The 14,723-nt window shown below is 45.5% G+C and overlaps 1 protein-coding gene across 8 annotated transcripts in view; it reads right to left on the minus strand.

Annotated features, from left to right (window-relative positions):
* Positions 1-14,723, minus strand: part of LOC126267471 (PC-esterase domain-containing protein 1A-like) — a 230,704-nt gene that overhangs the window by 196,453 nt on the left and 19,528 nt on the right. Inside the window, exon 1 of one of the 8 annotated variants that reach the window (XM_049972744.1) lies at positions 7,432-7,502. The exons of the other annotated variants lie outside the window; for them this stretch is intronic. The gene's annotated coding sequence lies outside the window, so the exon portion shown is untranslated. Of the gene's footprint in view, positions 1-7,431; positions 7,503-14,723 lie in introns of those variants that run through there. 8 annotated transcript variants of the gene reach the window in all.

The raw sequence follows: 14,723 nt of genomic DNA on the forward strand, positions 1-14,723 counted from the left end.
CAACTTCAGGAGGGTCAATCTATATCGTGGTGTCCTCATTTTTGTCTGTGAGGGGGTGCACACAGTAGAATGGCTTAAGGACAAAGTGCCCATGATATCCCCATGGGAAGATGCGAAGCTGCTGGTCAAGACGGCAGTGGAGCTTCTTGAGACTGCAAAGATATCATTATGGGCACCCAAGATCCTTAAGGAAGTCTCTCCCAAGACTCTGTTTGGGAAAATAGGGGCCCAGAACCCAAAAGTCCCGACAGAAGACTTAAGAGTGATTAACCAGAACGTTGCTCCGGAAGGACGAACCCTGGTGGTGGAGGATGGTGAGAAGTCCCTGAAGGCGATGTGGGAGCAGGACCTGAAACTGTTTTTAGGGTTTTCGCAGGTCACTGTAAGGGTTCTCGAAGACCTCAAAGATGGTAGTAAGACGGAGCCTGGAGGTGCAGCACCGTAAAGGGGCCTCTGCTGCCCTGAGCCGCTTCCTGGGGAGACAGGAAGTGGACGTGGCTCTGATACAAGAACCCTATTTATACAAAGGAGATGTAGTGGGCCTCAGAGGCACTGGAGGTAAGCTCATCTATGCTAGGAATCTAAGAAACTCCAGAACATGCATCTATGTTAGAAACAGCATTTCTTTCATGCCAATGATGGATTTCTACTCCAGGCACTTAGTGACCATCACAATGAAGCAATGTGAGGAAGGTATCATGAAGGAAATTGATTTGGCCTCAGCATACCTTCCTTACGAATACAGTTCTCCCCCTCCCTTTGAGGTGAGGAGACTGGCAGAGACTTGCCATTGGCAAGGTGACCAACTTCTGGTGAGGTGCGACACCAATGCCCACAACCTGGTGCGAGGCAGCAAGGACACCAACAGTAGAGGTGAGTACCTTCTTGAATTCCTCTTAGCTAACAACTTAGAGGTCCTGAATAGGGGCAATGAACCTACATTCAGGAACAGCAGAAGGAAAGAAGTAATTGACATAACATTTGGTTCCATGACGATGGGTAGCTATGTGAAACAATGGCATGTGGTGTTGGAGCCATCCTCATCGGACCACATGTACATTAAATTCAAGGTTGAAATGGGAATCAGACCGACCTTGACTTATAGAAATCCCAGGAAAACAGACTGGGAGACATATGGGAGGGACCTTGACTAGGGCTTTTCGGAAATTAAAACCACGATAAGGAAGCCAGTAGAATTTGAGGAAGAAGCAGTGGCTGTTACCTCTGCCATAATGACCTCATATCAGGACAACTGCACAATCACCAGGAAGTGCACAAATAGGAGTATTCCTTGGTGGAATAACAAATTGGAAACGCAATGAAAACAGGTATGGAGACTGTTTAATATTGCGAGACGTAAAGGACAATGGGCTAAATATCGTGAGACCCTTGTCAGTTACAATCTTGCAATAAGACAAGCAAAGGAGGCATCCTGGAAGGCATTCTGTGAGGAAGTGGAAGGCACAGCTGCACAAGCCAGACTTCACAAGATTCTCACTATAGTACCAACTAATCCAGGAGGTACATTGACGAAAGAGGATGGGGAATATACAAAGACAGCACACGAGACACTGGAATTGCTCCTCAAAACTCACTTTCCTCAATATGCTCTGCTGGATAACACAGACCAGTATGTGACCCCAGAGAGACAACAGTTCTCAGTCACTCGAAGAGACGACTGGGAATCATCCAAGGAGTGTGTGAACTTCAACAAAATCCAGTGGGCAGTGGGAACATTCCAGCCATTCAAGTCACCTGGCCCAGATGGCATTTTTCCAGCTCTCCTGAACAGGCAGGAGGAAAGCTTATAAGAATACTATGCAGACTACTTAGGGTTAGCTTAGCAGTAGGAATCATTCCCAATGTTTGGAGGGCGGTGAAGATTGTCTTCATTCCAATGTCAGGGAGAATTGATCATACCAAGGCCAAGGACATGAGACCAATCAGTCTGTCCTCCTCCATTCTCAAAACATTGGCAAAACTGGTTAATGTATACATTGGGGAGAGGAGGCTAAGTGGGGTCCCTCTACACCTGAACCAACACGCATACCAACCAGGTAAATCATGTGAGACAGCTCTGCACCAACTTGTTGAGAAGGTGGTGAAAGCACTCCACTTCCAAGAAATAGCCCTCTGCATCTTCCTGGATATCGAGGAGGCCTTTAGTAACACGACCTTTGATTCCATGGTAAGGGCAGCAGAGGTGCATGACCTGGGGACCACTATATGTAGGTGGACCATAGCCATGCTTAGTGGAAGGACGGTAGAGGCTATGATGAATGAAAAGATGGTAATTAAGACCACTAGAGGCAGCCCACAAGGGGGAGTTTTGTCTCCTCTATTGTGGAATCTAGTGGTGAGGAACTAAATTTCAGACAATGCTTCTGCCAAGGATATGCAATGACCTTGTCACAGTAATACTTGGCAAATTCACTGACACAGTCAGCAATATGGCACAAGGAGGGTTGGACATTGTGCAAAAATGATGCATTAAACAGGTGCTGAGAGTTAATGCCAAGAAGACTGCTGTGGTGCCATTTACGAACAGACATATTCAGCATGCAAGTTAGAATCTAAAGCTCTTCGATGAAACTCTACCTGTGAAGGGGACAATGAAATATCTAGGGGTAACCTTGGATGAGAAGCTAACTTGGGCCCCTCATATTAGGAGTATCTGCTCCAAGGCGAAAAGCACTTTAGTGAGTACTAGGAGGGCTTGTGGCAAAAACTAGGGCCTAAGCCCCAGGGGTATGCACTGGATATACACCACAGTGGTTAGACCTAGGATTTCCTATGGGGCCGTAGTGTGGTGGAAGAAGGTAGAACAGCGGGTTGCTGCTAAAGAGCTTGCTAAGGTGCAGAGATTGGCCTGCTTAGCCATAATGGGCAGAATTAGCAGCACACCAACTGCTGGAATGGAAGCCATGCTGGGTATGCCTCCACTTCACCTTTGGGTTAAGATGGAGACAGCAGCGGAGGCATTCAGACTTAAAACTGGCCAAAACCGGGTCTCACTCGAATATCCAGAATCACACATTAACATAGTGAGTGAGATAAATATAGGTATGGCTGGGGAAATGCCTGCCGACTATACAATAACTCCAAACTGCTTCGACAAGCCTTACAACATAATAATTGGAAGTAGGGAGCAGTTCGACACTGTACATGGGACATCATTTGGTTCACTGATGGGTCGAAAACAGATCAAGGCGTTGGGGCACGGTTGTACGGGGTTCAGCCAAGACTGGAGAGCAGCATCTCTCTAGGGAAACTGGCCTCTGTATTCCAAGTCGAAATTACTGCAATCAGGGCATGTGTGGAGGAGAATATGAGTAGGTGCTACAATGACCATAGCATCTACATCTATTCAGACAGCCAGGCAGCCCTGAAATCATTGGCAGCTCCTGCAACAAGATGTAAGATTGTTGTAGATTGCCACAGGGCTCTGGTGGAGGTAGGGGGAAGCAATAGGGTGTACCTAGTGTGGGTCCCTGGCCACTCAGGGATCTGTGGCAATGAACAAGCCGATAGATTGGCTAAGATGGGGGCAACAACTCCATTTATTGGACCGGAACCTGTCTTGACAATCGCCAAGGCTATCATCAAATTAGAACTACAGAACTGGCTTAGGAAACAGCACGTAGGATATTGGACCAAGGCCCATAAACAAAAACATGGTAAGGTAATGATGCCCAAGCCATGTTTTAAAAGAAGCTCTGTAATCCTAGGATTGAACAGGAAAGAGATCAAACTAATGACTGGACTGAGGACAGGCCATGGGAACTGCAAAAAACACCTACACACAATGGGTGTAATGGAAGAGGACCCTAAATGTTGGATCTGTGACGAGGGTGAAGAAGCTGCATCACACCTAATCTTCGCATGCATGGCATTGGAGAGTAAAAGATACAGAATCTTCGGGACAACGAGACCTGAAGAAATTGTGTCTAACAAAAAACTGGTAGAGGGACTCCTTGCACTATTTAAGGGCACTGGTCGGCTTTGCTAGATATACAGGGAGCGATACTGCACAATAAACCTAGTTTCGGTGCAGGCAGTGGCGGGTTGGACCTAAGCTGTTTTAGCTCTCCTGTTAAAATCAATCAATCAAATCAATCAAATCAATCAATGCAGTTCTTATCAACATAAAACAAATTTGTTAAGTGTATAGGGAAGCAATGGAAAACCTAAATAGGGACATCAACAAATGCAAACACAGTATTTTACAGGTGAAACCATCACATTCTTGTGAATCAACACAAATTATGAACTGTCTATCTGTATTTAGGTTCTATATGATTTCCCTACATCACTTATGGTGGATACAGGACTGGGTCCTTTGAAACGGACATCAACAATTCCAAGCCACAGCTGAGTCTGTGCACTCCTCCTCAAATATCCATTACCAATGAGGTTGAGAACACTTGTTCTATCCTGTTTGCAGTAGAAAACAAACCAGCATCTGGCCCCAGCAAATTATGTACATAATTGAAGAATAGTATGGAGCAATAAGCATCCATTTGTTACTCAGAAATGTCTGCTACGGCGAGCATACAGGAAAAATATAAATTTTCAAGGACCTTCATCTGATAAACAGACTCAATAAGTTGACACTATACACAAACATTCTAGAAAGACTCTTCACAAGCTGAATTGATAGAAAACATAAATTTGTTGACTTATTTCTGATGCATTCCAGTTACTACCTATTTAAGTTACAGTGCATGTCAATAAACAAAATTATTTCAAAAGCAGTTAAACATAATATCTGGGTGGTCAAATCACTTCTGCTTTTGTGGATCTAGACATGTCTGCCAGCTAATACCAACATTGGTCAGGAAGAAGTCAATACTGATCAACCTCGTTCCATTTTTATCGTCCACCACCTTAGAGGGAGTTTTCTTAGAACACACAAATAGTGGGAATTTGTATCACTAGAGAACCATAATATGTGGTTTGCATTAAAATCCATAAAATGGAGGATCATCCAGAGCAACTTCTTCATTTGTGTAAGAGTAAGAGACCCTTTATGAAGTGGATCGCAGTAAGCAACAACTCATGCACGTCACATTTTCTAATCAAACACGAGCAAAGAGCCAACGCCTGCAAAATGGTGTTAAGTTAAAAAGGTGAAACGTATTATGATGGAGGTCTTAAATGAAGAAATTTTGGATTTTCCTGGTAGAAAAATTTTGAAAGCATTTATAAATCACTGAATTGTACGAGCAATTAATCCATGAGAATTTTATGTCCCCCTCTTCTGTCAGTGACATATACCATATCCTCTGTGGGATCACAGGCATTTCACAATAATAAAATAAAGTTTCCAGCATAACAAATGGAACATTTGTTATGCCATTATCTCTTCAAAAGTGAAGCTGCAGCCAACAGTGTTTGTACCTACCCCTGCTCTTAAATTTTTATTGTGTCATTAGTGACAGATTGCAACAGAAGCAGCTAAACATTACTTTTATCCTATATTGTCCCTTCCCTCAATGTAAATGAAACAAGATATGCTTCACACTGGGCGACTATCCGAGCAGTTTAACGCATCTGTATGGTGAAGAGTCTATTACTACATGAAAAGCTTATACACATATTTTATGTTTAGCTTCACCTCTACAAGTGAAAACAGTATCCACAACTTTGTTATTTAAAGCCCCTCGTGGTATTTTATATGCAAGACTGAATTTTGGGGCCAATGGACACTATCTCAATGTGCATAGGCAAAATGGGCAAGTTAAATGTTAAAACAAACAGTGTAGCATTTACTGAAGTTATTTACATCTATGATATCTAAATCACACCAATCATCTTTTAACTGACTCAGTTATGTTGCAACATGCAATAATTCCACTTCTGTAAGTTTGAGTTTTTAGCTAGAGCTAGCTTTATATGCAAGATCAAGCTGCTATCATAAAAATTTTTTGTGATGGCAGCTTCTTGTAACATAAAGAGCAGTAATAATTCATTTCGAAAATAGTGAAGTCGGCTGACTGACTCAAATGTTCTTTCCAGTTCTCGCAGAATGGAGAGACCTCTTGAAAGAGCCCCACTCTTCTTAAAATACATCATGGAAAAATTTCGTCTGCTTCACAATTAATTTTTAAGTTTATTTTCTGTGTTAGTATTTTACACAATTGGTTTCAGTTCCAAAGCTTATTTGCATACATTTAAATAACAAATTAATTTTTAAATATGCTTACATGCTGACCATTTTTTTTCTTTTTTTAAAGAAATATACGTACGTGATTTAGTCATTCCTGTCTCCCATTTTTTACAAATTACAATAATAGAAATAAATGGAGAGAATAATGGGAGTAATCAAGGAGAAACTTTTTCTGTTTGTTTTCAAGTTTTACTTTGCCAGCTGTCCTGTTTTACTTCAGAGGTAAAGTGATCAAAAGTTATGGTTGCAGCACTGTTAAACATTTCTGTGCTGGAGACAACCTTAATGTGAAGTAATGAATGTCATTTCTTCTGGTACTGAAATTACATACATCAAAGTTCCTTTTGAACTACAGTGGGTTATTTACAATAAATTTCATGAGGTAAGAAATACCTGATACTACATATGAGTTCTGAATACTCAATGGATGAATTATTAACAATGTGAAAATAACCAAGTCAAATGTGGTAAAAATGTTAAAACTTAAATAAACATAAAACTTAAATGGTTAAAATTGCACTCACTATCTCCTACTCCATTCTCATTTGCCTCTACAAAATCCTCTGAAACCTTGAAAAACACACAACCTTATTGAAAGTACACACACACACACACACACACACACACACACACACACACACACACACACACACAATATGTAGTACTGACCACTAGAGGTGACTAGAGGCACACCTGAGAGTATAAAAGGAGTTTGGGTGTATTGTGTTGCCAGTAGAGAAGCAGTAAAAGCAGAATCAGCCCGTCAGGAGAGCTCTCAGTGGCTTTTTTTGTGGCCTAGTCATTGGGTATCACCTGATTAACAAAAGTGTTAGGAACATTTAAGCCCTTCTAAGGCTGCTCAAATTGACTGTTGGTTATGAGATTGTAAAGTGGAAAAGAAAAGGAACAATCACAGCCAAACCAAGACCAGGCAGACTTCGTGCACTGATGGACAGGGACTGTAGAGCACCTTGGAGGGTGGGTATAAATAATCTAATAAATTTAGCAAAAGGAATCACTCACGAGTTCCAAAATGCTACCAGCAGTCCAGCTAGCACAATAACTGTGCGCATGGATTTACAAAAAATGTGGTACAATGGTTGAGTGGCTCCTCATAAGCCACAGATATCTGAAGTCAATGCAAAGTGAGACTTGGGGTAGTGTAAAGAGTGGACAGTGGATGACAGGAAATGAGTGTTTTGGAGTGATAAATCATACTATATCCTGTGGCAATCCTGTGGCAACTGCCGGGAAAACATTACCTGTCATCATCTGTTGTGCCAGCAGTGAAGTATGAAGGAAGTTGTTGTTGGTTGGTTGATTTGGGGTATAAAGGGACCAAACTGCAGGGTCATCAGCCCCTTTTTCGTGACAAGCAAGGCTCAAGGTACAAAAACACCCAACACCACACCTAAAAAGAAAACAAATGGGATGAACAATAAATGGGGAAAACATGCACCACAAGGAAAAGTAGAAGAACGTATTTAAACCATAGAGCAGATGGTCTGGGCTGGCTGATCACAATAACAAAAAAGGATGAGCCAGCCACTCTGCAACACATTTAAATGTCCACCCCAAAAAGACAGTGTGAGATGAACACATGTGGGGAAAAGACGACCACCAAGACAAACAAAAGTAAAGACAGTGTGACAGAGTTAAAATGGAGGGAGGGTGGCGACCTCAGAGAGAAGGCTAAATGCCCATCCTTAAATGATACAATAAAAAACTCCCTCAGAATAAAACATAAAATAAATCTGCTGTTGAGGCACTGCTGCCCAACACCGAAGGTAGAGTGATGGGAAAGATAAAAGTCCACCACAGAGCGGCTAAAATTGGGCAGTCCAACAAGATGTGGACAACAGTCATATGTGAGCCACAGTGACACTGAGGTGGGACCTCGCAATGAAAGAGGTAGCCATGTGTTAGCCACGTATATGCGGAGCCGACAGAGAACCAGAGTCCATGCGCAAGGCCCACATGGAGGTCTTCCACACATTCGTAGTCTCCTTAAGGACACACAGTTTGCTGTGCGTACTGAGATTATGCCATTCCATCTCCCAAACCTGAAAAACACCTTGTGGTGTAATAATGACCACAGGCCAGTTACAGGGATGCCAATCTCCAGAAGAGGTATTCACGTAGCCCGTTTGGCCAGCCTGATGGCAGGTTCATTTCCTGGGATTCCGACAAACACCACAGAACGACTGGACCATTCCAGGGCATAGACGGACTCCGGGATGGTCGCTAACAAAGGATTGCGGGGGTCACACTGGTCGATAGCTTGTAGGCTGCTCAAGGGGTCAGTACAGAGGAGGAACTGACTTGCCAGGGCTTAAGCAGATGTGCTCAAGAGCACGAGAAATGCCCACCAGCTGTTCAGTGAAAACACTGCAGCCATCTGGCAAGGAGGGCTGTTCAATATGTCCTCCATGAACATACACAAAACCAAGATGACCATCAGCCATAGAGCCATCAGGGTAAACCACTTCAGGGTCCCAGTACATGTCAAGAATAAGGAGGAAGTGACAGCGGAAAGGTCCAGGCGAAGCTTCAGCCTACGTGTACACCATGGAGGTGTAAGTGAATGGACCTCGAATATAGGTGGTAAAGACAAGGATTCCATTACAGACAGAAAAGATCCGACACAAACCACAATCATAAGCCCAGACCTGGGCCCCCGATGCGGGAGATCAACTGCCGTGGATGGGAAAATGAGATGGTAATTTGGATGCTCAGGCGAACTACAAATGTGTGCAACGTAACTGGCTAGCAATTGTGCATGGCTATCCTTCAATGGAGGGACTCTGGCCTCCACGAGGATGCTGGTCACCGGACTCTACGTAAAAGCTCCTGTTGCCAGTCTAACGCCACAGTGGTGTACGGGGACGAGTAAATGCAACGCCGAGAGCACCGCCGAACCATAAACCAGACTTCCATAGTCAAGGCAGGATTAAACAACTGCTCTGTAGAGCTGCAGCAGTGTAGAGCGATCTGCACCCCAGTTGGCATTGCTCAGGCAGCGGAGGGCACTGAGGTGCTGCTAGCACTTCTGCTTCAGCTGATGAAGATGAGGAAGCCACATCAATCGGGTGTCGAAAACCAGTTCTAAGAATGACATGTCTCCACTACCAAGAGTGGATCGTCATTAAGGTAAAGTTCTGATTCCGGATGAACGGTACGATGCTGACAGAAATGCATGGCACATGACTTCGTGGGCTAGAGCACATGTCTGCACCTTGTGGATGGCTCCGTGTAGGCGCCACTCAGCAACATCAGTACTGGAGGAGCAGTACGAAATGCTGAAGTCATCTGCATACAGAGAAGGTGAGACCGACAGCTGCTGCTAGACAGTTAATGACCACTAAAAACAGAGAGACACTCAATACAGAGTCCTGCAGGACCCCATTCTCCTGGATATGAGGGGAACTATGGGAATCACCAACTTGGACACGGAAAGTATGGAGCGACAGGAAATTCTGGATAAAAATCGGGAGTGGGCCCCAGGGACCCCACTCATATAATGTGGCAAGGATGTGATGTTTCCGGGTTGCGTCTTAAGCTTTTCGTACAACAAAAAAGATGGCAACCAGGTGTTGGCGTCTGGAAAAGGCTGTTCAGACATCAGGCTCGAGGGAAACTAGAATATCAATGGTAGAACGACTCTGGTGGAAACTGCCCTGGCATGGAGCCAGTAGGTCACGTGACTGCAGCACCCAACACAACCGCCGACTTACCATACGTTCTAACAACTCATGAAGAACGTTGGTGAGGCTGATGGGCCGATAGATATCTGCATCAAGCGCATTTTTACCAGGTTTGAGCACTTGAATGTGGTGCTCTCCCGCCATTCCATTGGAAAGACGCCATCACACCAGATCTGGTTGAAGATGACAATATGTTGCTTGTAGTCAGATGAGCGATGCTTGATCATCTGAATGTGCATCCGATCTGGCTCAGGAGCTGTCGGGGCACTGTGCAAGGACGCTGAGGAGCTCCCACTCTGTAAATGGATCATTATAGGGTTCACTGTGATGCTGAGTGAGCAAAAGGGCTTTCCTTTCCATCCACTGTGCGAAATGCTGGGGGATAATTCTCTAACGTGGAGGCTCAAGCATAGTGCTCAGCAAAGTGCTCGGCAATTGCATTTGCATCAGTAGTTAACACACCATTGATGTTAATGCCAGCAACACCTGTCAGGGTCTGGTAAGCACAAACACGTCTGATCTTCGTCTAGACATGGGAAGGTGACTTATGGCACCCAATGGTCGAGACTTACCTCTCCCAACACTCCTGTTTCCGTCTTTTTATAAGCTGGCGAACACGGGCACGGAATCATTTCAAAGCTGTTAGATGCTCTAGGAAAATGTGCCGCTTATGTCCCTGTAGAGCTCGCTGATGCTCTTTAATGGCCTCTGTGATTTCTGGCGACCACGTAGGTACTGACTTTCACTGGGGACACCCTAAAGAACAAGGGATCACGTTTTCCGCTGCAGAAATGATCATTCTAGTGACCTGCTCAACTACTACATGAATGGTACAATGTGGGGGAGATTCAACAGTGACAGCAAATGTGAAAGCGTCCCAGTCTGCCTTGTTTAAAGTCCATCTTGGTAGATGTCCAAGGGAATAGTGCTGGTGGAGTGACAAGAAGATGGGAAAGTGGTCACTACCACACAAGTCATCGTGGATCATGGGCTCTCCAGTGGATAGATGGGAAAAGTCCAGGACTGCAAACCCAGAGATCAATGGCCGAATACGTGCCATGTAACATACTGAAATGTGTGGGGGCACCTGTATTTTAGAGGCAGAGGTCAAGTAAATTTTCGACTTCTCTGCCTCAGCCAGTAAGCACGATGCCACCCCACAAGAGGTTATGAGTGTTAAAATCTCCCAAAAGTAGAAAAGGTTTAGGGAGATCAATCAGTGCAGCCAATACATTTAGGGGTACTGCACCATCTGGAGGAAGATATATATAGTAGACAGTTCTCTCTCTCTCTCTCTCTCTCTCTCTCTCTCTCTCTCTCTCTCTCTTTTTTTTGGGGGGGGGGGGGGGGGGGGGGGGTTTAGAGCACAAAACAACTAAGGTCATAAGCACCCAGTATAGAACCATAGAATGCTGGGACTGTGAGGGTAAAAAACCGATTCGAGGTCGAATGCAGAAAGGAAGAAAAACAAATCTAAAACGTCAAGATGTTACAGAAGAGTATCTAAAAGACGGCGACGAGACACTGGAGTCACCAAGTAGAAATCAAATCTCTTTTGTCATATTACTGTTTTTTAAAAAAAACTTAAAACGCAAGCCACAGCTTGCACGTCATCCACTAAAATGTCCGGCAAAGCGGATGACAGCCCGGCCCTGAGACATAAGTGGCTAAAATATTTGCAAAGGATCAGTAAATGTCTGACTGTTAATGGGTGGCTACAGAAAGGACAGCTGATTGCAGGGTAGCCACTCAACAAGTGGCAATGACTAAATCGGCAGTGCCCTATTCACAACCGAGCTAACATTACTTCCTCACAGCGAGACGGCCGGGAGGAAGTAAATCAGGCTGTTGGGAGAGATTTGACTTCCCTGAGTTTGTTCCCATGGAGGGAGCACCAATGGTGATGCCAATGTGACGTGATACGCCGATATAGAAAAGTATGAATATCTTGCGAGGGAATAGGAGTAAGAGGCGGGTCGACCAAGATGGACTGCGGCCTTGGCTGCAGCATCAGCAGTGTCATTACCAGCCACACCAACATGCCAGAAACCCACATGAACATCACTTGGGTTCCCCCATCTGGGAACAAATGGAGGTAGTCCTCAATCCGTCGAACAATGGTGTTGACTGGATCTGGATCATCCAGAGTCTGAAGGGCACTGAGGGAGTCAGATCATATCACACAGCGAGTGAGCGAGGAAGACAGCACAAAGAAGGAAGCTGAAAATCACGGCAAAGAGATGCAAGGTGGAGCCCAACCGGTAAACCCGCCAGAGTGCGGGAATCAGGTGGGTGACGTCCATGGTCTTGGAACAGGAGAGAATAGGAAGGATGAGTGGGAGAGGAACGGACAGTGAATGCATAAGACACCAGAAGCTGGGACCGCCAAACAAAAAGGGGATGGGGGGGGGGGGGATCCCAGCTTCAACCAGGAGACTATCATCAGGGCTAGTACGGAAGGCACCAGTGCCCAAACAGATACCAAGATGGTGGACTGGATCCAGCACGTGCAGTGTGGAAGGAGCAGCTGAACCACAAACTTAACAACCATAGTCCAAGCGAGACAAAAAGAGCAGAATAAAGACGGAGAAGGAGAGAGTGGTCAGCACCCCAAGAGGAGTGAGCAAGGAAGCGAAGGACATTGAGTTTACGGAAACATCCTACCTTCAGAAGTCTGATAAGGGGCAGCCAAGTGAGCTTCTTGTTAAAAAGAAGACCTAAGAAATGAAACTGTGGGACCACAGGCAATCGTTGTGCATTGAGATAGAGCTCTGGATCAGGGTGGATCGTAGTACAGCGACAGAAGTGGACCACTCGCGATTTTAAAGGAGAGAATTGAAACCCATGTGAGAGGGTCCATGCAGAGGCACGCCGTATAGCTCCCTGGAGCTGCCGTTCTGCAGAGGCCATCGAAGAGGAACTAACCCAAACGCAGTAATCATCCACATACAGGGCAGGGGCGACCAAAGGACCGACAGCAATTAGGATAAGTAGTACACTCAAGACAGAACCCTGTGGGATGCCTGTCCCCTGGGTCAATGGAGAACTAAAAACAGTACCAACCCGAACCCTGAATGACCGATGGAACAGGAACTGGAGGATAAAAATCGGGAGTGGGCCCCGAAGACCCCACTGATGAAGGGCAAGTAAGATGTGATGGCGCCAGGCCATGTCATAGGCCTTGCGTAGGTCAAAAAATACTGCAACCAAATGGCGACACTGGGAAAAAGCCTGCCGAACTGTGGATTCCAAGCAAAGTAAATGATTGATCGGAGACCGTCCCTCTCAGAAGCCACACTGGTAAGGGGACAATAGATCCCGAGATTCGAGGACCCAATTGAGCCAACGGGTAACCATCCGTTCAAGTAACTTGCAAACAACATTTGTCAGACTAATTGGCCGATAGCTGTCAACAAATAGGGGGTTCTTACCAGGCTTAAGGACAGGAACCACGATGCTATCCCTCCACTGAGACGGGAAGTCACCCTGGAGTCAGATACGGATAAACACCCGGAGAAGATGTTGCCGTTGTGGAGCACTGAGATGTTGAAGCAGGTGTTTATGAATGGAGTCTGGGCCAGAGGCTGTATCATGAGAAGAAGAAAGTGCAGAAAGAAAATCCCATTCAGTAAAAGGTTTGTTGTAATATTCTGACAGACAAGGGGTAAAACATAAGGTGGAAGCATCGGCCCACTGTTTCCAGCGAAGGAAAGCAGCCGGATATGAGGCTGATGCTGATGCCATTGCAAAATGGGTCGCAAGATGCTCCGCAAGAACTAACAGGTCCGTACAAAGGCCATCTGGGAGGTGAAGGCCTGGGAGGGTGGACTGCCAATGGCAACCTTGGAGAGAGCGAAGTGTAGCCCATACCTGTGACATAGGGACAGTAGAACCAAGGGAAGAAACAAATCGTTCCCAACATATCCATTTGCTCTGTTTGATTAAATAACGGGCTTTAGCACGAAGGCGTTTAAAGGTAATAAGGCTGGCAATGGATGGGTGTCTCTTAAGGTGTTGCAAAGCTCAACGGCGATCACAGATGGCAATGGCTGTGCTCCACCACAGGACTTGCCGGCGACGAAATGCTCCAGATGAGTGCGGGACAGCGAGGCTAGCAGCGCGAACAATCGTGTCAGACACGTCACATAGGACGTCATCAATACAACCCGACAAAGAGGGAGAAAACACGACCTGTGCTGTGTATAGAGGCCAACCGGCGCATTGGAAAGACCAACAAGGTAACATGTCCATTGGGGAGTGGGAAGGGAGAGAGAGAATCAACGGGAAATGGTCACTATCACAAAGGTCGTCGTGTGGCGACCAGTGTAATGAAGAGAGGAGAGAGGGAGAAGAAAGAGGAAGATCAATGGCAGAAAAGGTCCCATGACCAGCACTGAAATGAGTAGGGGAGCCATCATTAAGAAGGCACAAGTCGTGGTCTGTAATAAACTGATGTAAGAGAAGACCTCATCTAGATGGAAATGCACTTCCCCACAAGGGATGATGAGCATTAAAATCTCCAAGAAGGAGGAAGTTGCTGAAGAAGGGCAGTTAAGGCAGCAGATGTAAGAGTCCTGTCAGGAGGGAGATAAAGATTGCAAACTGTGACCTCAAGAGTCCAGGTGGACCCTAACAGCAACAGCCAGTCATACCGCCAGGTCACCACCCCTCACCGACAAGGAGTGGGCGGCATCCATAAACGACAGGTCAGAATCTGGTGGTGAAGCCGGGGATGGGACCTCTTTGTCCCGGGATTTATGTTTCTTCTTCTTTTCAGGTTGAGATCGAGGAGGGCTGTGTGGTATAAGGGAGCCAGCAGCAGCAAGATTGGGAACAGAAAGAGATCGGGC

Source organism: Schistocerca gregaria, chromosome 4 (genome assembly GCF_023897955.1).
Source record: "Schistocerca gregaria isolate iqSchGreg1 chromosome 4, iqSchGreg1.2, whole genome shotgun sequence".
Taxonomy (NCBI): domain Eukaryota; kingdom Metazoa; phylum Arthropoda; class Insecta; order Orthoptera; family Acrididae; genus Schistocerca; species Schistocerca gregaria.